General features: G+C 43.6%; 1 long non-coding RNA gene across 1 annotated transcript in view; it reads right to left on the bottom strand.

Moving 5' to 3' along the window:
• Positions 1 to 2,638: 2,638 nt before the first annotated feature.
• The window catches only part of LOC109308229, a 21,784-nt gene continuing 237 nt past the window's right edge, over positions 2,639 to 24,185 (bottom strand). The window contains exons 2-4 of the long non-coding RNA XR_002100559.1: positions 16,770 to 16,777; positions 9,108 to 9,116; positions 2,639 to 2,652 (exon numbers count right to left, since the gene is read on the bottom strand). This is a non-coding gene — a long non-coding RNA (uncharacterized LOC109308229). The remainder of the gene's footprint in view (positions 2,653 to 9,107; positions 9,117 to 16,769; positions 16,778 to 24,185) is intronic.

Below are 24,185 nucleotides of genomic sequence, written 5' to 3'. Positions count from 1 at the left end.
AGGTCCACTCATGGTGACCAGTCTTCAGCAGAAGCTGAGTTTTAGTCAAGCAGGAAAGGGAGGGTGAGTCATCTGAAGATTAGGCTCTGTCCTCTCTGCAGCCATAACTCTGGAAAAAAATGTTCATAATGCCTTTTAAAAACAAGGCATTCATACAAGAGATTCAAACTTTCTCTGGGTGATAGGGGAAACAAGAACCTGGGCCCTCTCTTCCCTATATAGATACCCTAGATACTTGGCTATTGAACTAAAAAGTAAGATGGTCTTCCTCCTTGATCTAAAGCCCTTGACTTCAGGAGGGCCAATTTCAATGAGTTAAAGAGATTAGTCAGAGAGGCACTGAGGTCCCAGAGGGGAGTTGGGAGTCCAAGATGAGTGGTTGTTCCTTAAGGAAATGATCCTCCAAGCCCAAAGGGTGACGGTTCCAACATGAATCAAGGCAGGCAAGAGTGCTCAAAAGCCCCCATGGTTCACCAAAGGCATTCAGGAACGTTTGAAAGCTAAAAAGGAGGCATACATCCAGTGGAAGGGAGGGGCTATCACCAAGGAGGATTATATCTCTGTTGCTTGAGACTGTAAGGGGGCTGTTAGGAAGGCTAAGGTAGAGACAGAACTAGGACTAGCAACCCAGATCAAAGATAACAAGAAGTCCTTTTTTAAAAACATAGGGAGTAAAAAGAAACCACCAGGTAGTGTGGGGCCCCTGCAGGACACTCTTGGCAATCTGGTAGTTGCACCAGATGATAAAGCTGACCTCTGTAACAAATTATTTGCCCCCGTTTTTCTGAGCAGGGACCGGGACATCCCCACCACCAGGATTCCGGATGCACTCAGGAGAGGCAAGGTCAGGCCTAGAGACAGGGAGGATCTAATTAGGGAACTTCTGGTGGGGCTGGACATGTTCAAATCAGCAGGTCCAGATGATCTCCACCCCAGGGTGCTGAGGGAATTGGTGGAGGTTATTGTGGGACCCCCGGCACGGCTTTATGAGCACTCATGGTGGTCTGGCTAGTTGCCAGAGGACTGGAAAAGGGCCAATGTGGTCCCCATTTTCAGAAGGAGGACCCGGGAAACTATAGGCCCATTAGTCTTACCTCAGTCCTGGGGAAGCTTTTGGAGAAAATTATCCAGGAGCACATCTGTACGGGACCAGCAGGGGAGATTATGCTCAGGGACAACCAACTTGGGCTCATTAGGGGTAGGTCCTGTCAAACCAACCTGCTTCCCTTTTATGATCAGGTCACAAAATCTATAAACTTACCAGGGGAGACTAGTGAGGAACGAGAGAGAGCCCCGGTTCCCCCGAGCACTACCAGGGGTAACTAAGAATAATGGCCACAAGTTGACTGAGAGTAGGTTCAGGCTAGACATCAGGAGGCACTGCTTCACAGTCAGGGTGGCTAGGATCTGGAACTGACTTCCAAGGGAAGTGGTGCTTGCTTCTACCTTGGGGTCTTCAAAAAGAGGCTAGATAATCACCTAGATGGGGTTGTTTGACCCCAGCATTCTTTCCTGCCCATGGCAGGGGGTCAGACTTGATGATCTGCTCAGGTCCCTTCTGACCCTATCAACTATGAATGTTGGAATTTTAATTACTACAATGTAGGGGCTTATGTGCCTACAGATGATTCTGTTTCCCTGGGTGGTTGTCTGGCTGGAACATATCCATATTGAGTATGCTCAGCAAGCTAATGTGCACAATGTGGATTTACTAAGTGCCAAGAAGTGCAGTTATACAGGTCTGCACATGTCATTTAAGCAATACATTGAAATTAGGATTTAGTGTATAACTAAACTCTAACTCTACACTTTCATCTTTCTTCCTTCAACTCCCACATCATCCACTTCACTGTAATTTACCAAAAAAATTCTTTATAATCTTTACTTTTAAATGCCTGCTTTAGTTTTCCTAATGTAAATGGTAACATCTTTAGTGCAGGTATAATTATTATTCTTTAAAGGATCAAAGTTATGGTAATGTAATAAAAAAGAAAATATTTCAGTCTACTCCTCTACATAATTTTTTGTTTCTTTATCTAGCTCTAAAATACGATCACTCCAGTCTGCCTTTTACTATAGTTTTGTTGTAAGATGAATAAAGGATGTCTATGTAAAAAACATTGAATTTCCCTGAAAAACATACATCCTCTTTTGGCACCCATACCTTGTTTGAGCATCATGCAAATCATTTCCACATTACAGGACTCTCTTCAGAGTGCAATAAGCCACTCTTCTATTCAGGGATCTTTTATTACTGCTTTAACCCCACAGTTCAATGGTACTGAGAATCAGACACTAACAACAAATACAAAACTTAAGCCTTAAGAAGGAACAGAAATACAAGGCAAAACAGTTCAATGAATTAGAGAGCAGGGAACACTAAACTTTTGTGTTGGCTCTATGGGATAAAATGGCAAATGTCATTAATTTATACCTATAAGCTAAGTACACGTGTTCAAGAAGACCAAGGCAGAAGTGCTCTATCTATCACACTGTACTAAACACTGTACTAAAAGCACTTGATGTTACATCAGAAGTGAACATAACAGATGTTAGCCCTTCAGTAAGTGGGGCTTGGAGCATGCTTGCCCTTTCTGAGGCCAGCAGGTAGGGGGCACTCTCCCACACTTCCCTGTATACCCTGTGGGCTCCCTGGCAGGGAACACTGAACTTTTGTGAGCCACCTAATTGGCTGCTGGGGACAGGCAACCACACCCCCAAATCCCTGGCATGTCATTACAGACACTGTCTTATGCTGAGGTCTGGCTTGGGCTTGCAGGAGAGCCCTGAGGCATGCATGAGTGAGCACCTGCTGTCATGATTTGCATGTGTATCAGTGTCCCAGCCTGCCTGCTTCTCACCATGGTATCCTGCCACTCGTGTGCAAACAGAGACCCAGGAGATGTAGCTGGTCCTGCTGGTTGCCTTGTTTGACTCTCGCTGGAGGGATCACATGTGCCCATCTGGACTTGATGTGGCAGCAGCTCACCAAGGCATGCTGGCTTCTGGCTATAAGCCACTAGCTAGTGGTCCCACACAGAGTCACTCACCCCATTTTGTACCCTCTAGGTGTCTTGGACTTGGCCACCAGCTTTCATGTGGCTGACAAGAATGAGGCCATCCAGGTTGCCATAGATACTGGGATGCTCTGGCATCACCCCCAGACCATAGAGTGCTGGTTCTGGGATTGGAACACTGGCAGAAACTGGTGGGAGCAGATTGGCCTGGGATGATGGACAGTGGTTCCAGAGCTTTCACATGCACTAGAACTCAGCAGAACAGATGAGCTCTGGCCAAGGATAGAGTAGTTCCCTGGGGGTGTGGGGGTGAATGGGGTGCACAGATGTTCAATAAAGTGCTCTAACCTACAGTGCTTTAGTCTGATACTATACCCATCCAGGGTTAATTTAGAATGGGATCTACCATTTATACCATAATCTAAGTGCTGTGAACATCTGTTTGATTATGATTGTAGATAGGGCTGTGCGAAGCTTGGGTTGCTGATTTGATTTGGAAGATGAATTAGGAAACCAATTAAAAGGTCCAAAATGATTTGAAACTTCTGAATTGATTCAGAAAAGATTCAGAGTAAATATGGAGATTTCAGCAGTTTCCACTCACTGCTGCAGGGAGCTGGACCTGGGCTTCGTGCCAGTAACTAGGGGCTGGTGGAGAGGGGAGGGGAGGGGACCACGGGGGGGGTCATCTCCTGCCTGTTCCCCCAGTCCCCTGAGCACCCCACAACCCCTGCCTGTTCTCCCAGCCCCATCAATGGCTGCCCAGTCTGGCCCCAGCATCCAGGTACTTAAAAAAAAAAACCCATGCACTCACCGGCTGCTGCTGTGGCTGTCAGGGCCTCTGGAGGTTTGTGGCAAAGCCACGTCCCCCATGCAGTGCGGAGCAGTAGGGTTCTCCCCCATGCCTGGCAGGAGCCAGTAAGTGCGGGGCTTTAAAAGAAAAAAAACATGCCAGAACACTGGGGCTGGGCGGGGCAATCATTGACAGGGCTGGGAAAGCAGGCGGGGGATGGGGCTTCAGCTAAATTGATTTGAGACAGTGATTCAAATCACCAAATTGAATCACTGTCCCCCGAACTGGTTGCATCTGAAGTGAATACTAGCTGCTTCACACATGCCTAGGAGCATTTTCTGTATACTTATCTTGCAATAAGTGTAATATCTGCAGTGAGCCATAATGGTTAGAGGTGCTCATGGAAGAATTAAACTGACTCAGGAGAAGTACTTTCCCTGAAGTTTTCTGTGTTTAAAGTGAGATTTATTTTGATAGCTGCTTCTTTCTCAACACTGACATCTAGAAATCCCCAGTGAGACAGAAATACAGTGAAAGGAAACATATGAGTGTTCCTGAAAGCATTCTGCATCACATTCCCTTGGGTATTATATTTTCCCCCCCAAATGCTAACCATAAACTCTCTCAGCCTGGGATAGGATTTTATATTTATTTATTTATACATTTTCTGTTTGGTAGCACTGTTTCCTGACCAAATTTGCATAACTATGTTAGCAACTACTAGGCTGTTGACTGAAATAAATTTGTAACTATTTGTTAAACATTTTAATTCCTCTTGAGGTTAATACATTCAAACTGAAAAATGGTGATTTTTATTAAAACCAAACAGTTTTGTATTTTTTTTAAATTAATAAATATACCTGCCTCACTGGCATGGATTTTTCTTCCATAATAAATGGGACTACTGCTGGAAAAAATAGGCTATATCGTTGGTAAATATTTATATTTAAAATCCCATTTTCCAAGTTCTATTTATTATGCAAGGAAAAAATATTTTTCTCTTATAAAAATACAACTATTTTCACCACTCTTATAAAGAGTTGTGATTAATTTTCACAAATGTTTTTGCAAAACAAATTACATGTTTTGGTCCAAATTTGAACTTCTCGTGAAAAAAAAATCCCCAGGAATTCAAAATGTTAGTATTTCAACAAGCTCTAGCAAAAGTAAAGCCTGAATTAAAAAGTTTATATAGAATGGTATTTACTCCTAGGTACAAAGTTTCTGAAAAAGGGAGAATCCTCACATCATATGTTCCTATGCATTATTTGCCCTCTTCAGAAACACTAACAAAAAGGAATTTGGCATGATAATAAAGACCTGGTATATTCTGGGTCAATCTCCTAATATTATTTAATAATAAATATTGAACATACTGGGAATTTTAGAACCTTCTGGTTTCTTTGTATTTTGCATGGTAAAAAGTAAAAAGAAATAGAAGAGCAGATGTTTGTGTGCAACCCCCTGCCTTCCAAGCAGATTGAATCTTTCATTATCACCATTTGCAGGCTTTTGTGTTCAAGCAGTTCCTGTGTAATTTCCTTAGCAACAATGCAAACTATGCTTTATCAGAGATTTGGGTAGGTGGAAATGTAATTAAATAAATCTTGATACTTGCCCCCTTCTGCTTTATGTGTGTGAGGTTTTATTGAAAGAACCATAAACTGGAAGCTAGGAGTATTCTGGTGATGATCAAGAAACTTCCCTGCACAATTTATTGTCAGGTATAACTTACATTTGTACTGCATCCTCTTCACTGAAGTATAACTTGACTTTGTTTTTAGATCAAGTATATTTCACCAAAATGAAGCAAACCAAAAGTTGATGCATTTGCTCAATGTTAGGTGTTGTGAGTGGTTCCATAGAAATCAATGTCAACTCAGTGCAATCAATCACCTTTTAAACACCATTATACTGAGCATTAAATATTATCTGAGCAAGTGAGGACATGACATTCCCCCCATGGTATTCTAGATTGTTTCGCTGGTAAAGCTGCACAGTCTACACATCTTTTTTGGGATAAATTTCTCAGTTATTGTCACAATGTGGTCCTAAATGGTGGACAAAAAAGCCCTGCATTTCATCAGAGTGTTCCAAGTCTCTCCTAGATAGTCAGGTTCAGACAGCTGCCTTGGTCTGTAAAGAGCATTGATTCATCCTACCATGTAATGCTTTCTATACTTATTTCTCTATCCACTGATTATTTCAACTCTTCCCTAGATTTTATAAGCATCTTCTGCTTATCCTTTTGTTCTTTTGAGATGTTTTTGAACATCTTTATAAAGTCATCTTATCATATGCTTTAATACTCTGAGGTGCATCTACATGTGCACTTACTTGAAGCAATAAGCTCTGGAGCATTCTGAGCCAGAATAAGCTACTCCCAGGTACTATCTACATGTGCACCTGGGACAGCAGCAATTTGAACCAGGGAGAAGTAGTTTACAGCAGGGCTACTCCTGCTCTGCTCGGCCCTGGGCTATGGGTGGTAGATCAGGCTGTTTGGGGCATAAAGGTGCTAAAAGTGAATAGGCATCTGGCTAGGCAGCAGGCAGAAGTGTTGCCCCCTGCTGCCTGGGCAATTTACACAATGGTCAGTGTCTACAAATGCATTTAATCACAGTTAATTAGTCTGCCATAAGATAGTACTGTCTCTGACAGTACTATTTTATCGTGGTGTTAATTAGTTTACCATGGCTTAATACAGTCCCATGTGTAGACGGTGACACTTTATACCACAGCTAATTACTCTACTTTGCAGTAAAGCACATGTGTAGATGTGCCCTGTGATATCTATAACTAAGCAAAACAAATCCAACCTCAGTGGTTAAGCCGCTGTTGTATACCAGCTATTAGCTATAATTTTGACCAGTATTGTCTCCTTGCACTTGCCAGCCTGCACCTATGCATCTTTGCCTCTTGTTTCAGCCTGCTAATTCTTTGGGCAAGAATCATCTTTTCATTATGTGTTTGTGTTTTGTCTTGCAGAATAGGGTACTATTCCATGACTATAGCTTGTACATGCAACAATAATAAACATATATAAGAATGATGAGCAGTATCTTAAAAAATGCTATGGAAGTATTATTCTTCACTAATCTGAAGAGTTTAAACTGCTTTAAAAGGGAAAGTAAGTGTGATTATCCCTACTTCACCAGGGAGGAAGCCAAGGTACAGAAGGAAAAGATATTAAGGAAAAATCTTAATCCCATTCTAAAATGGACTGACATAGAGCATGATATTTTCAAGCCCTTGCCTGTTTCCCAGCTGATAAAATGTGGACTGCTTATTTATTTATTTTTTTAAAGCAAGCCCTTGCTCTTTAAAAGGTTTATTTCCTCCTTGCTCCCCCTCTCCCCCCCCCTCCCTTTTTGCCTCTCAGGGCACTGAGATTAGCTTTTCATTATTTTCATTCTGACACATAAATGTCACTGTGCCTGGATGAGCCACATCTGCAGTGAGAGAAGCATCCCTGAACCTGCTTGGTATAGCTCACTGAGATGCAGTGAATGTGGGTTAAGCACACAAATTCTGTCAATGCAGGCCACATGCTCATGTAACCGAGGAATATTTTCAATAAATGCCCCTTTAGAGGCACAAATACCAAGTTTTTTTATGGAATGAGGGGGAAAGCAACTGGAAGGCCAAAGACAAAGATCTTCCTTTCCAATACTAAATGCTGCAAAATACTGGGGCATAAAGCATGGTTAAGCTTTGAGGATGCTGTGTTCCCCGTGGAGAAAAACAGAGCCAGCCTGTACATACTATAAATAGCAGAAGACAATAGCTCTACACAGCTGAACAATTTTCCTATTTCAGAAATCCTCTAACCTGCCACAAGGTTTGTAATCCAATCGCATTAGTATAGCAACTATGAAATATGTTCTAATGCCAGTAGCTAGTGCTCAAGGTAACTCACATTCCCACAGCACACAGAGCTGGTCTTCTTACAGAGACATGAAATAGAATTATTCCTAAATACTCCCTGGGTAGAACTAGAAGTCATTTTATTTTTTTTTATTTTAGCCAGAACCAATAAAAACTGTGTCCAGGTTTCATACCACAGAAGCATGAGCAAACCTCAAAAGCTCTTTTGCTTCCTTGAGGGAAGAGGGATGTCATACTGAAGCTGTAAGAATTTTTATTGAATCTGACCCTTAGGGGATTTTTGGGGAGGTAATAAAACCAAAAATTGAAGCTAAAACTACTGTAGCTAGAATGTTTTTCCAAACTGCATTTATTCTGACATTTAAAAATACTTGTTTCCACTTCAGAAGTGCTTCTATGAAGTCCTAGGCTCTACATAGCACTAATCAATTGTGACTGTTTTAGACAGGCAATTTACATTAAGGGGAAAAAAAAAAAGAGTTAGGCGGGATTCTTCCTGTTTACAAATTTTAAACAAAACTAAGACATGGTCTGGAGCCATGTAGTTATCCTAGTTGGGTTGTACCTAAGCTTCAAATTAAAGTCAATGGGGCTGTGAATATGAAAATAAAAGGAGAGTAAAATATGGCCCAACTGTTTTAGCAACTACTGCAGTTCTATCCAGCCATACAGTCTGGAGTTCTGACGGCTTAAATAGTAAGGCTTGATCCTGCAATTTGTTTGTTCTGGTTAAACATCAAGAGAAAGTATTGGAGCTCTTTATAGGCCCAGAAGTCAAAGTGGAGAATAACCTGCATGGTCATAGGCTGATCAGGAAAAAATCCCATAATTTAGAAAGAGTTATGATTCATTCATAATTAAAAAGTGACTAGTAGTTACATTAATATTACAATAGGGCATAGAAACCACAAGTGATTCAGAATGCAATTGTGCTGAGCAATTTTAAAAACTCATTAGAGATTGTCCCTGACCTAAAGTACTTACATTTTAAATACATGTGATAGACCAAAGTAAGAGAGGAATCATAGGGTGTATACCAAGCTTAGGGCCATTTAAATGGTTACGTGTGAAAACATTCACAGCACCCAGTTTCCTTAGAAATGGTTCACCTGATAAGCTAGTTCTTATCAAATGAGAGCTAACTTTAGATTGGCATGGGTTAACCTGAACTAAAACAGGATAGCCTAACCTAAAAAATGGTGGGAAAGCCCAACAATTCTGCACAGTCCCAGGGCTATGCTGTTTTTACCTCCTCAAGCCTGACCAGGCTTTTTTACCCCCTGGACTGGCTCACCTCAGACTAGGCAGTCCCACACACAAACTTGCCAACCTTCCCTGTCACCCCTCTGCAGTCCTTCTAGCTGCCTCCAACCTGTCAACCCCACTCCAATTTAATTGCCTCTAGTTACCAGCACTTCCTCCTGGCAAGCAGCAAACACATGCATGCAAGAATCTCAGTTCAGATTTAGGTGGCTTAAACTGAGTTGCCTAAACCTGAGCTGGGTCCTGCAAATGTTTCTTTGCACCCACGGGCATGTCTACATGTGCTCCTGATTGCGCAGTTGGTACTGTGTAGTTATTTGGTACTTGCTAAAGTACTGGGTTGGATGAATAGATTGTAAGGAAGATAGAAAACTCCTGGATCATCAGGTTCAGAGGATAGTAGTCAATGGCTTGATGTCTAGTTGGAAGCCAGTGTCAACTGGGGTACCCCAGGGGTCAGTCCTAGGGCTGGTTTTGTTCAGTATCTTCGTCAGTGACCTGGAAGATGGGATGGAGTGCACCCTCATCAGATTTGTGATTGACACCAAGCTAGGGGGAGTAGTGGAAATGCTGGAGAGGAGGGGCTAGGATTCAGAGAGACCTCAACAAATTGGAGGATTGGACCAAAAGAAATCTCATCAGGGTCAATAGGAACAAGTGCAAAATCCTGTACTTAAGGTAGAACAATCCCATGGACTGTTACAGGCTGGGGAGCAACGGGGCAAACAGCAGTTCTGCAGAAAACACCTGGGGGTTACAGTGGACAATAAGCTGAATATGAGCTAAAAGTGAGTCCTTGTTGCAAAGAAGGTTAACGGCATATTGAGCTGCATTAGTAGTAGCATTGCCAGCAGATTGAGGGAAGCCTTGGGTGGGATGATATAGTTGGGAACAATCCTGCTTTGACCAGGGGATTGGACTGGATGACTTCCTGAGATCTCTTCCAGCACTGATAGTCTATGATTTGATGATTCTATGATTATTTTTGTTCTAAAACAAGATAGAATAAAATAAAATTTCTGTGTTACATTTCTCTGCACACAAGAATGGAAAGATTGTTAATCAATAAACATTCTGACACTGCTGCCAACCCTCACTTCGTACAGTTGCACTAGGGAGCAAGAAAAAGATAATCCAGTAGAAGTAAGAGTAATCTTAGAAAGAGTAATAATTAATCCTTATCTTTTCCTAGAACCAATCTAAACACTAATTTTACTTCTTTTTTCTATGATGCCAGGTGGGAAATGAATCCCAGCTAGTTATGCCTTATAAGGCAAACCTATCATTTGTTCTGAAAACTTCATATTATATGGTAATGAAATTTGGAATAACATGATAGCTTCAAGTCATCTGGAGTAATTAACTCTCCTTATGATAAAGCAAAAGGGAAAAAAAGCAGGAAAAAATATAGCTGCCTTGGGATAGATAGAAAGTAATGACATTTAGCTTTCCTTATGGAGAGGTAGTATATCTGATTCTCATTTATACCATAGCATAAATTCTATTACTTACTCTAAATAGCCCTTTACACTGCCAGATAGTTTATAGGAAGTTTAATATACAAAAAAAATCAAGCACAATTTATTTAAAGAAGAACATTAAAAACAACAGTTATCTCTTCAATGAATAAAAAGTTGACTATTTGGGTGTGTAGATTTTTTTGTATTTTTATTTTTTTAGGAAAAGACATTAATAGGCACAATGAGTTTTCATTTGATTAAGCCTTTAAAAAATCTGAAACATGTCAGACCTTTTGCTTTTTTCACCCATATATTCATCATGTACAACCTGGTGAATTATTCAGGTGCTACTTATACAAGTATATTTCAAATATACTTTGCTATATTCATTTATAATTCAATCATAGAGAATCCATAGACAGAGGACAAAGCTATTGAAATGTGAATATATTTAGGCCTCAGATATGGACAGTGCCACTGCACTGAAATCTAATTTTGTTCTACCAAGCAACTAAATGCAAACTCTGAAAGTAAATGTTAAAAGCTTTCTCTGAGAGTAAACACAAAATGTCATATTGTATGTCTTTGATCAAAGAACACAATTCTGTTTGATGCCACTGGAAGCTGAATGCAAAGGGTGCTAGCAAAATATAATGGAGACCTTGAAATCATCACAAACATTAGCTTAAATTAATATGTGAAATCTAGTTAAAGTGTAGCAAGTGTAATTTAAAGCTTGTCTACTTTGGGGAGGTGCAATGACAAAGTGTTAAAAAGACTGTGGAAGCCACGTTTAAATGGCTACCTGTCTCCTTTCGCAGATGGAATAATTACTTCCACATGGCAGGGGCTTTCTCTAGATTAGTTCTTAATATTCTGGGAAGGTGTCGCCATGATTCTTTGTTTTGCTGTTGAGTCTGTGGCAATGTCCAGACCAGCAGAGGGCATCTGCTTGCAGCGGGACACATTGTCCTGCTCTAGACAAACTGCCCTTGCCGAGTTCCTCCAAGGTTCTGGTGTGCTGGAGCATCCAGATAACACATAGAGCATAGAGATGCTCTGACCAGCAGCCAGAGCATCACACTGAAGGACTGAGGCTCTGTTTTTTTCTGGAGCACACTATTGCTTTGTGCTACTTTTTCCACTTTTTTTTTTTTGCTACCGGGAAATCCTAGTAGCAAATGTTTCCCCTGCGCTGTAAATCTGCAGCATGGGGTACATTTTTACATTCCAAGAATGTGGTTTGTTATGCCACACATCACATACCCCTGCTCATTGGGAGGCAGTCAGTGTTTTGTGAGATTTTTCCAGGGGTTTTACAAGTCTTGTGAGTCCTATAGCAGAATTCAGACAGAATTAGCTTGCATTATAGGACTTGTGGTTCCCAGGATTCTTTTCATGCCATCCCATGTCCTGTCCCTTTGTTATCTAGCCAGCACCATTTTCAGATAGACACTGGCCAGTATGACTGAAGCAGTGCTCCTTGCCATAATACTAACCAGCTTAGTGTTAGATCAACTGTTTGCAGCTTCAGGGTGGAGGTGTGGTGTAATAGAGTATTGATGACATGGATTAGAAGTCCTGCAAGTGCTCAGAATGGTACTGCTGTCTTTCCATGCCTGGAGTCCCTGATTAGCATTAGGGTTATCAAAATAATCTATATTCCTAATTTTAGCACCTCTGACACCAACCTTTTAAGTTCACAGTTTTGCGCCAAGGCCAGGTTTACCAACATTTATTGTGGAAAGGGTTGTGAGTTTGCCATGGTAAAACCTTTAGGAATTTGCATCTCCTTTATGTTCTGATAATGATAGGTTTGCTCCTCGGGCACTATGCATATTAATGACATGAGCCCTCCATCTTTCACTCTGGGAGATTTAATTTATCCTCAGCTTTTCTATCTGATGAAGCCTTTCCTGGACAATAGGCATCCAGAAGCAACCATTTGACTATTGCCTATGTAACCACAGGATTATTGTTGAGTGTGAATGTGGGAAACTAAAGCAGAGATTATGCTGTCTCATAACAAGGGAAAAATAGCAGCTTCAAGTTATAATTATATACTGTGTGTTGTACAGTACGTACAAGGGAAAGGAAGATAGCCACCAGAGTTCAGAGACATTTCAAACTCTGTGAATAGCTGTCATGATGTCCTTTCCAAAAGAGAGGCAGTGGGGATCTGTGATCAGGGCCTTGTGTTCCTATTTTGAGGATCTGTTTTCTACAATCAATAGTCCTATATGTATAACTTAAACTTTATTGAACTTGTGGTTATGCTTTCTTTATGCTTTGTAAATTTCCATGGATATTTCACAAGAATCCAAAAGAGACTTGGGAGGTCATCAGTGACCACAAGATGAACATGAGCCACCAATGTGATACCGCAGCCAGCAAGTGAACAAAACTCTGGCTTGAATCTACTAATACAAGCAAGACCCAGGATGTCATCCTCCCACTGTACTGGGCCTTGGTGAGGCCGCGGCTGGAGTATTGCATCCAATTTTGGGCTCCACAATGCAGGAAGGATGTGGAGAAGCTTGAAAGAGTCCAGAGGAGAGCCAAGTGCATGATCAGAGGGCAAGATAACAGGCCTTATCAAGAGAGGCTACAAGCCATGGGACTCTTCAGCCTGGGGAAGTGCAGGCTCAGGTGTGACTTGGTGGCAGTCTATAAGTACACTGGGGTTTGCATCAGGATCTGGGGAAATACCTGTTCACCAGAGCACCCCAGGGGATGACAAGGTCCAATGGTCACAAACTCCTGCGAGACTCTTTTAGGCTGGGCATAAGGAAAAAATTCTATACTGTCTGAGCCCCCAAGACTCCCCCCAGAGGTAGTGCAAGCACCTACTCTGGACACTTTCAAGAAACATTTGGACACATATCTTGCTGGGATCCTTTGACCCTAGCTGACTTCCTGCCCTTTGGGCAGGGGGCTGGACCTGATTATCTTATGAGGGCCCTTTCAGCCCTAATATCTATGATATCTGAAGAGTGAATTATGAGCTATTTAATAATTATTTTTATGAAATGTGAAAATTCTTATATATGAGGAGTTATTTTCTTGTTCTGGAACTGTATATTTATGAAACATTGCTTTATATATGGGAAGTTGATTTTCATGAGATTATACTGAAATTGTGATTTTTATGCTTTGTTTAATATTGAATGAATGTTGTTGTTAAATGTCATAAATATTAGTAGCAAATTTAATGAATATTGTGGTGTGTGAAGACTGAATATTTCATGAATTGTCATACAAATTCATAAAAAGTTGCAGGAGTATTATGTAAGGCTGTTTTAAAGTAAAATTACATTTTGTTGATATTATAGTTATTTTCTTTATGCTTTGTAGAAGGCAGGCAGTATGGCATCTTAGCAACTAACTGTTTCGCAGGCATGAGCTTTCACAGGCAATAACCTACTTCATCACATGAATCATCATAGCTGCCACTTATGAAAGTTCATGCATTTCTGAACCAGTTAGCCTCTAAGGTGCCACCCTGTCCTACCTTCTCTTTAAATTCAGATAAACACAGCTCACCGCCTCTCTATTAATGCTTCATGTGATTTTTTTTCATTAAATAGTCAATTAAAATAAACATATTTATGATTATTTTGTGTTTTTCGTGATATACTGCTTTAATATTTTTATTCATTATTATTAAATATCAGGATTGTGCATGCAGACCTTTCCAGTTTGGTGTCATCTGCAAACTTACTCAAGAAGCTCTCAATTTTAGCATCCAAATGATTAATAAACATATTGAACAGCACTGATCTGAGGAAAGACCCCTGTGGGACTCCACTTGAAACCTTAGAATGAAAGCATTCTGACATGAATCTGTTTATAATTACCCTTTGCCTGTAGTTATTAAGCCGGTTGTTTATCGACCTAATAGAAGTTTTACTGAAGCAACATTTCTCCAATTTAGTTATGAGGGGGTCATGTGGGACCTTGTCAAAAGCCTTGCTGAAGTCCAGCTACAGTATATCCACTGCATTCCCTTCATCTACTCAAGTAGTTATTTTGTTAAAGAAGGAGATGAAGTTTGTTTGACACAATTTGTTGTTAATAAATCCATGCTGGGTGTTTCTGATCATCCTTTCTGCCTCCAGGTGCTTGCAAATGGGACATGGTCCTTAGGATAGCCTCAAGTAGTTTTCTGAGTGTTGAGGTATGTTTGTAGTTTCCTGGGCCCTCCTTTTTTGTGTTTTCTAAAGAGGGGCACTATACTCACCCTTTTTAGTCTTCTGGTGCCTTGCCTGTCTCTCATGACTTCATAAACATTAGTGCCAGGGGCTCGAAGATTTCCTCTGCCACATCCTTCAGCACCCTGGGATGAAGCTTATCTGGCTCTGCTGATGAATTCACTCAGTCACATCAAAAGCTCCTCTTACTGTCTCTTTTGTTATCGCATTGCTCAGCTTCTCCTCTTCCTTCTCCAAATAATCTTTATTAGATGTCTGGTAGCAGTTTAATTTTTTGGTGAAGACTGAGGCAAAGTAGATGTTGAATAACTTCACCTTCTTTGCATCTTCTGGTAAGGGTTCACCCAGGCTACTTAACAGTGGACCCAGAGCTTCCTTGGTCTTTTTTTTTCTGGCTTTGATGTCATTAAACTCCCTCACCAGGTGCAGCTCATTCTTTAGTTTTGCCTTCCTGATTTTATCCCTGAAAGATCTTGCTTTTTTGGTAAACTTTCTTAGTGACCTGCCTATAACATGGGCCTCTGCCCCTATCGCTTTAAGATGGAAGGAACAGCTAAGCTTAAAGGCAGCTATATTGGACAGAGCAGGAGGGTAACAGGTGGAGGAGGCTTATTTGGGCAAAAAGAAAACACCTCTGCATGGTAGAGGAGCCATGTGACCAGAAAAGTGGTGCCTAGAGGTTTATAAGCTCAGCTTCAGTGCTGGAGCTGGCAGTCTGGTCCTGTACTCTGCACACAGAGAGGCTGCAGGAGACAGACCTGCAGGCACTCAAAGGTACACTGTAGGGATGGAAGGAGACAGCCAAGAAAGGAGTATGAATTGCTGGGGGGTTGGAACCCAGACTGGGGTGCGACTTGTAGTTGGAAGCAGTTTTCTTGTTTCTTAGTTATGTTTATAGCTGGAGAACCAGGTTGCAGCTGTGGGACTGGGTTGGAGGTCATGAAGCAGAGTGCCAGGGGTTGCTATGTGTTTTGAGCCCTGCACAAGGCAAGGACACAATGGGCCTGAGGCCAGGTAGCCAGAGCCTGACACAGTTGGCCAAGGCTGAGGGCTTCAGTAGGAGAAAAAGGGCCAAGTCTGGAAAAGCTGAAGCTTGGACAAAGAGATGAGTGCCCAAGGGCAGAGTGTACAGACAAGGTTAGGAAGCACTACAAAAAAAAGTGAATGACTGACACCTGTGATACATGGGTGTGGCTAAGGGAGAAGCTGGAGGCTATGAATACCACCCCTAAAGCATAAGACATAGCTGGGTCCCATGAGGGACATGAGTGGTGCCTGGTCAGCAGGCATTCAGGTTTTCCGTTTCCCATGGAAAAACAGAGAAAACCATGGATTTCCCCTTTTAGCAGAGAAACCCACAGGATGCCCGCTTTTGCAAAGAGCTCTTCAGTCTGGTTGAGCTTCAGCCTGCAACAGCTGTTTGCAAACAAGGCAGGAAACCCCCAGCCCTGCCCAGAGGGAGCAGGGTGGGTCCTCAGACTCTCAGTCAGCCACAGCTGAGGGCTCGGCTCAGCTTCACTCTTCACTCCTGGAGCTTGTGCAGCAAGTGGAGCTTGCAGAGGACTGTGGGGTTGCAGATCATGGCTGGGGGGCTCTGGCAGGGCTGGGGGAGAGCCAGGAGCTGGCCTACTCCTGCCTGAGCAGGCAGCAGCAGTGTGGGAGCTGGCTCCATGCTGCTTCTGCTGTAGCTGCCTGCTGTTAGGGGCAGGGAGCTGCAGACTTGGGTCCCTGGACCTGGGGGGGGGGCAAGAGGCACTAGCAAGTTGGGGGGGGCTGTTTTGGAGGGGGAGTGAGGGGTATCAACCAGGCTGGGGTGGGGGCTGCAGGAGACTTCTAATTTTAATAACAGATTTTGTGGGTTTATCAGAGTTTGTGATTTTGTTTGTTTGTTTTTGTTTTGTTTTTTGTTGCTTTGGTCAGAAAATTGGTGGGTTTTTTATCAGAGAAAACCAGGATCCCTGCTGATCTGTAGGGCTGTGTGAAACAGCACTGTTCTGTCTTGACTTTTCTTTTGTCAATTGATGGGACAGAGATTCATTTTGGGTTTCATTTAATTTTGAAACCACTGTTTCTTTTATTCCATAAAAACTGTTTCACTTTTTCAGTGTTTCACCCATCGGCTATAATGGGGAAGCACAAAACTGCCTACAACTTTTTTTGTCTGATTTGGCTGAGACTTGTAGGGTTGGTAGCCCCCTATGAGGCAATGAAGTCTAACCAATTTGAAGGAATTAGGTGCAGGGGCTTCTGGGAAACTGTACCTCAAACTGTTCAGAGCAAAACTTGTGTCACTTGTAAATGTGAAGGCACACAAAGTTCAGTTCAAACAACACTTTTTATGCTGTTTTTCCATCCCTCCCCCAGAGCACTGGGATTGGAAGGGATCTGAAAGAAGGATCTGGCCAACTTCACATCTTAATATGAAAGCAGTCCTTCTCCCCTCTTCCCCCTTCTTCTCCTTAGTTTCTCTTTAGCTGCAAACAAGTGCAGCTTCAAAACTCCAAATGTTTTGAAACTTTCAAGGGTGTAGGCTGAAACTTCCTTAGCCTGATGAAGAGTTTTTGAACCTGAAAGCTTGCTTAAAAATTGTTTTCCAACTATTTAAGTTTTTCATAAAATTCATAGACATTAGGGCTGGAAGGGACCTCAGAAGATCATCAAGTCCTGCCTGAAGGGCAGGAAGTCAGCTGGGGTCATAATATCCCAGCAAAATAAGCATTCAATTTACTCTTGAAGGTGTTAAATGTAGGTGCTTGAACCACCTCCGATGGTAGGCTTTCAGACCTTGGGGGCTCGGACTGTAAAGAAATCCTTCCTTATGTCCAGCCTGAAACAGTCTTGCAGTAGTTTATAACCATTTGACCTCATCATCCCTTGGGGTGCTCTGGTGAACAAACATTCCCACAGAAACTGGTGGTCACCCCTGATAAACTTATAGGTGGCCATCAGATCACCCCTGAGCCTACGCTTTTCCAGGCTAAAGAGCCCCATGGCTCTCAGCCTGTCCCCATAAGGTCTGTTTTCCTGACCTCTGATCATGAGTGTGGCTCTTCTCTAGATTCTCTCAAGCTTCTCCACATCCTTTTTGAATTGTGGAGCCTAAAACTGGATGCAGTACTCCAGCTGCAGCCTCACCAAGGTCGAGTACAAGGGGAGAAGGACATCGTGGGATTTGCTTGAGCAGCATCTATGGATGCAAGCCAGCGTTTTGATCGCTTTACTAGCTGCAGCATCGCATTGCAGGCTCATGTTCATCTTGTGGTCAATGATGACCCCCCAGTCTCTTTCTTTTGTAGTGCTAGCCAGCATAGCACTGCCAAGCCTATAGACATGCTTCAGGTTTTTCCTCCGAAGGTGGAGAACCTTGCAGTTTTTTGCTGTTAAACATGATCAGGTTCTCATCTGTCGATTCGCTGAGCCTGTCCAGGTCAGCCTGGATCACCCTCCTGTCTTCTGGTGTGGATGCTTTTCCCCAAAGTTTGGTGTCATTGGCAAACTTGGCCAGTCTCCTTCTGACTCCAGTGTCCACATCATTAATGAAGATGTTGAACAATATAGGTCCAAGGACGGAGTCTTATGGGGACCCCAACCCACTGGTCACAGGGCACCATGATGATTGACTTCCATCAATTACTACCCTCTGGGTCCAACCACAGAGCCAATTTCCCAGGCAGCGGATCATGGTGGAACCAAGGCCACAATTGGCCAGTTTTGTCAAGAGATGATCAAGGGGAAGACTACAGAGTTGCTTTTTCCCATTCCAACCAAGCTATGTAGGGGCTGGATCCAGTCTGGGACAGTAGCAGCACAGAAAGGTTCCTCTTTTCTGCCACCTTTCTTGGAGGTGGATCCCATCCTTCTAGCTTCTGGAAGTCTGGTAGATCCCTGGAGAACCAGAGGGGCTGCTATGCCCTCTTGCTGCCTCTTCAGCAGATGGAATCGAATTAGCTTGTGCACTGAGGATCGCTCCCTTGAGGAGCAACCACTCATCCTGAACTCCCCTCCCCCTGGGTTCATGGTCCCTTAGGGCCTAACTGACAAACCTTCTGAGCTTGTCAAAATTGGCTTTCCTGAACTCAGGGACTTCTGTTTTGCTAACTGACTTGCCAGCTTTACGGTGGATGGCGAAGGTGATCAGCTTGTGGTCACTGTCATCCAGCTTCCTATCAATCACTAGGTCACCGATTTAGGTCATCCCCAGTAGCCAGTACCAGGTCGAGCAGCGCTTTACCTCTCTTTGGCTCATAGATTTCTTGAGTCAGGTAGAGGTCATCCACGCATGATAGGAAGCTTTGCAACTGCTCAGATTTTAAGTGATCCTCCCATGAGATGTCTGGGTAATTGAAGTTACCCATGAGAACCGTGGTCCTGGAGCAAGCAGTCTCAGCCAGTTCCCGAGTGAGCTCCTGGTCAAGCTCTTGACATAGAGTGGGAGGTCTGTAGTACACTCCCACTGTTGTGTCCCCTGTGCCTTGTTCCCCACAGATTTTAACCCAGAGGGTCTCCAGTCATCCACCCTAGTCACCGACATCAGCTAGCAGGGACGCGTAGCTTTCATTAACAAAGAGAGGTACACCCCCGCCCCTTTTATTTACTTAATCCCTCCTGTACAGGGTCTAATAAAAGATATCAGATTCACCCAAAGAACCTTGTCTGCTTTGAAACTTTTAAAACATTGTAACTGCCCTTTTTTCATTTCAAGGCTGTCTTGAAACCTTTCATTTCATTTTGATGTCACTATTTTGAGCTCAAAATGAGTTGAAACAGCATCAAAACAAAACTGCCGGTGAAATTTGCACAGCACTACAAGGTACCTCTCCACTTTTTACCTCTGCTGCTACATCCCACTTCCCCCACATCCCAGGCTGTCCCTGACCCCCTGACACCTCCATTTTCATTTCCACTGACTAGCTTTCTTGCCTGCATTCCATGCCAGCCTCTGGATTCTTTACTATTCCTTCTATCCAGGAAGACCACACACACATACCAATGGCAGGTGTTACCTCAGCCTGATGCAAGGATTTTCAATCCAAAAGCTGGCATCCCAAGCAGCTAAGCTGAGCTCATGTGGAGCCTTGCAACTTCACTGCAACCAGAAAGCCTCAAGCCTGTCATAGAAGTGATGGGTCTGGGCTTTCTCCAGCCAGGACTGTGTGTGTGTGGTAGCTGGAGGTTATGGCACCTCCTACAAACTTGGCATCACAGACTGCCTTGGCCATATTGGCCCCATTGTTGGCAACAATGAACTTACAGGTGAGCTCGCTCTGCCCAATGAGCCACCCCTTCACCAAGCAGTTTATGGCCCCCATGATCTGGGTTGCCATGTGGGACTGCTCTATCACCTCAGCTTAAAGGAGAGCCCACTGACTGTGTGACTAGTCACATCAGTGCCCTGTGAGGAAGAGGTAGGCATGATCTCTACCCCGGCTGCTCCAGATATGTGAGGTGAAGTATAAGGCTACCTGTGAACCTGCCTTGTGCAGATCCTCACTCAAGTATTCCTTGTATGAGGCATGCAGGGAGGGTACTACCATCCTGCTGAAGATGGTGCGTGGGGGCACTTGGTATGATGGGGCCACCAGTACCATTAGCTGCCTGAACCCTGGCTGCTCAACTAAGGAGAAGAGCTAGCCATCCACAGCAATCATCTTCCCAATGCTCTGGATGATTTTTGCTTGCCCTTACAATGTGCCCCCCCCCACCTTCTGTCCACCTTTTCCCCCACTGTTCTAGGATGGCCTGCCTCTACTTTGGGGGGATGGGGGCTTTGGAGCAAGAAGGGGACTTCCCTTTGGGCATGGTCCCACTGGCATCAGACTGAGGAGGAGTAAGGACAAAGGGGTGGTGCCTAAGGAAATGCATCAGCATCCCTGTGGCGCTCATGTGTTTTGTTCCCTTGCCCTGGCTAGTTTTGGGTTGGCACTGCAGGCAGATAGTGTATGTGGGATCATCTGCCAGCTCAAAATGATCCCAGGCCACACTACCCACTCACTTTTGAGGTGCAGGTGCATTTGGGGATGCTGCAATTTCCCCCTCCTCCGCAGGCAGAGGCACAGCAACAGGAGGAGCAGAATCAGCTGAGCAGCTTGCCTCTGCAACCTCTACCTCAGCCTCCTGTGAAATGCCTTTTGGGGAAGGAGGCCTGGCTCTAGCGGAAACTTGAGGGGTGTGGAGCACAAACTCAGATGATTTTCCCCCTCCTTCCCCAGAATTTCCCTTGCTAGGGCACTTAGATCCAGATCCAGCTCTTCCTCTGGAACTGGAAAGCTCAGCATGGGAAGTGAAATGGGGGTGGAGGAGACTCATGCTGATGCTGCTGCTTGTTGTCATGGTGGTGGTTTGGAGGCGGGGGGGTTATGGCTCATGCTCAAGGATGGGATGCAGACTCTGCCACAGGCAGTGGCACTGGCACTGCTCCCCTCTCCTTGCTGCTTCTGGATGCCTCATCCCTGATGGCTGTAGGAAAGAGGTTGCATCTCCACTTGGGGGAGGGAGGAGAACTTGCGTTTCTCCCTCTTCCACCCCTCCCTGAAGCCTTGACAGCTGCCTTTCCACCATGCTTCATGGTGTGTCTCTCATAGTGCTTGCTTTTATACAAATTGTTATCATGTCTGCGGGATACCGTCTGTTCCCCTGGTTCTCTCCTGCCACGACTTTGAGCTTGTTAAAAAGGGTGGAAAGAGATGACATATCAGAAGGTACCTGCAGAGTAACAATGCTTGACCTGTCACAGGATTTTTGGGTGCTTTTATTCTTTCTTTTGTCTCTTACAGTGGCCTGAACCGCAGGCAGCAGCACACCCGACTTACGTTCCCGGTAGGATCGCCGACTTTACAATTCTAGAGGTAGATACTACCAGGCATCCCACAATGCTATTTGGTTCCCTAACAGCTCATGCAGTTGGTGCCTTATGCTGCACCAACTACCATGAAAGAGTAGTCCTGGCTATCCCTCTGCTGTGGCTAATAAGATCTTAAAGTCCTGAATCAACCACCCTGGGTGGGAGCTGCCCAGCTGCATGAGTGGGAGCTGCCCAGCTGCATGGGCAGGCTCATTGCCCACTAATTGGCTTGTTAGCAGCGGAGGCTCACTGTGTCTCTTCACCTCCCGGCAGTTTGTGTAGGCTTGACTCTGAAAGCTCCCCTGCTGCCTGTGCTGGCATGGTGGGTCTCAGCTAGCTACCCCTTTTGTTCTGGAGCACCAGACTTGCAACCTCTTCCTACCTTCAACAGGACTCCAGACACTGGTGGTGAGTTGAAGGTATCCAACATCTCTATGGGTCTGGCAGCCACATAGTCCCTTTCTCAGGTCTCAGCTCTGTTTTTAGGGGTAGTCTTCCCCTGGAATTTTGGGCGATCCCTCTCTCATTATCTTCATGCCCTCAGGCATCTTTCCTGGGACTTCGTCCTCCTTACGCCCCCAGAAGCTGAGCTCCATTGGCTCACTGGGGCATGGAGAATCTCCCCGCCTGCCCCCACCTGGGTATCATTACTGTCAGCTCCAGGGATTTCCTCAAGTAACAGGGCTCCTGTTGCACAAATATATAAATATATCTGTGGCCCTATATAAATTCTGTAAGGTGTGTAGTCTATGCTGCAAGGTATAAATATATAGAAATAATATATAAATTAAATTCTAGCACATAGGAAGTCATTCAAATCAATACTAGTAGGACCCTTCATTGTTTAATGCTCATGAGCTGCTGGAAAATAGCTCAGTAACTGTCAGATCCCAGGGCAGAAAGCAGGCCACTTCAAACAATGCTGACTTTTATGCTGTTCTTCTATCCCACCCCCAAAGCACTGGGATTGGAAGGGACCTCAGGGAAGGATCACAGTCACTGGCCAGCTACACAGTCAATATGAGAGCAGTCTTTTCCCTCCACCCCTCTTCCCCCTCCTTCTCCTTACTTTTTGTTTCCCTACAGGCAAGCCCAGCTTCAGCTTTGAAACTCAAAACGTTTCAGAACTTTTGAAATGTTTCGACTGCCCTCATTTAGTTTCAAGGCTCTTTTGAAGCCTTTGTTTCATTTTGGTTTTGTTATTTTGAGCTCAAAATGAGTTGAAACAGCCAGCAAAACTTCACAGACTCCTACTGGTAAGTACCAGAAGGGCTCAAGATTTTGGCAGTTGACTGGATTCTGAGTAGGTGATGTTCAGAGTAAGGCATGGCTAGAACTCTGGGGAAGCCTTCCACCACAGTAGACCATTTCCATCAAATGGCATGGGAGACAAGACTGTGAGGGAGTACACAGAGGAGCTGGAGTAGGGCAAAATCATCATGGTGACTATGGGGTGCCACAGCCATCGCAGGGCCTAGAAGTCATGTTGTCCATTTTTCTATTGCCAGCATGAATTCACTTCCTTATGCTCCTTATGCAGCCTCATTGATCTCTTAACATTTTTCTTGTGCTTCCATTGTGTGAGAACAGTTTCTTGCTGAGCTTCCAGTACTATTCTCTTCAGAAGTTTCCAGCCCTCCTGGGAAACTTCAGTTTTTCTTCCCATGGCACCATGCCTGTTAACTCCTCGAGTCGGTTGAAATCTGCCTTTTTTTGAAATCTCAAACACTAGTTCTGCTGATATCCATGCTTTCCCCATCTCAGGATCTGGAAATCTGTCATATCATGATCACTTTCTCCCAAGTTTCCCATCACCTTCAAATCTTCCATATATATATACGGGCATGATATTATATTTTTGGCTATATTATTCTTCCAGCAGATGTCTGGAAAATTGAAGTCTCCTATCAGTACATCTCCTAGCTTTGGATAATATTGTTTCCTCCTTGAAGAATGCTTCATTCACCTCATCTTCCTGACTTGGTCTATAATAAATTATATTGGTGCTGTATCTTTCACCTCTTATCTTCACTGAAAGTCAGACAAGGTTCTTCAGGTAAATGTGATATCTTTTTTTTTTTTTTTTTGTTTTTTTTTAGACCAACTAACATCTTCACCCAAATGAACTCCAATCTGCTACTTTCTTCCTTCTGAACCCAGCGTCAAGTTATGTGATTTTTTGACATACAAGGTGATACGCCCACTGTTTCCCCAACCCTATACTTCCAAAACACAGCATAGTCTTATGACTGGAATACTGAGAACTATTCCATGAGATCTCTGTGATACCATACATATTTGTATATATGTGGTTCCAACTTTGGTCATGCCTATCACTAACTAACAAATATTTTATTGCAACCACACAGTAGTAATAATAAAGGAAGAATTATTTGTTAATACCTCTTGGAGGTCTGCAGACCAGTGTCATCAGTGTGGACTCTGTCAGTGTTGTTTTCTTACTCCTTTAGTGTTATTTGGGGGTTAGATGTTACTGGGCATGTTGGGCTCCTTCAACTTGGACAGTCTGTGCACATAATGACAGGATAGCATCTGTGATCCTGTGCCTCTAATAAGAAAGAGATTGCATGCTTTGGTTCTTAGTAACAAAAAACTTGGTCAGGTTTTCATAGATTCATAGATGCTAGGGTCGGAAGGGACCTCAATAGATCATCGAGTCCGACCCCCTGCATAAGCAGGAAAGAGTGCTGG

This window comes from Crocodylus porosus, unplaced genomic scaffold (genome assembly GCF_001723895.1).
Source record: "Crocodylus porosus isolate Cpor-Errol unplaced genomic scaffold, CroPor_comp1, whole genome shotgun sequence".
Taxonomy (NCBI): Eukaryota; Metazoa; Chordata; order Crocodylia; family Crocodylidae; genus Crocodylus; species Crocodylus porosus.
This window is presented reverse-complemented; position numbering and strand designations above follow the sequence as displayed.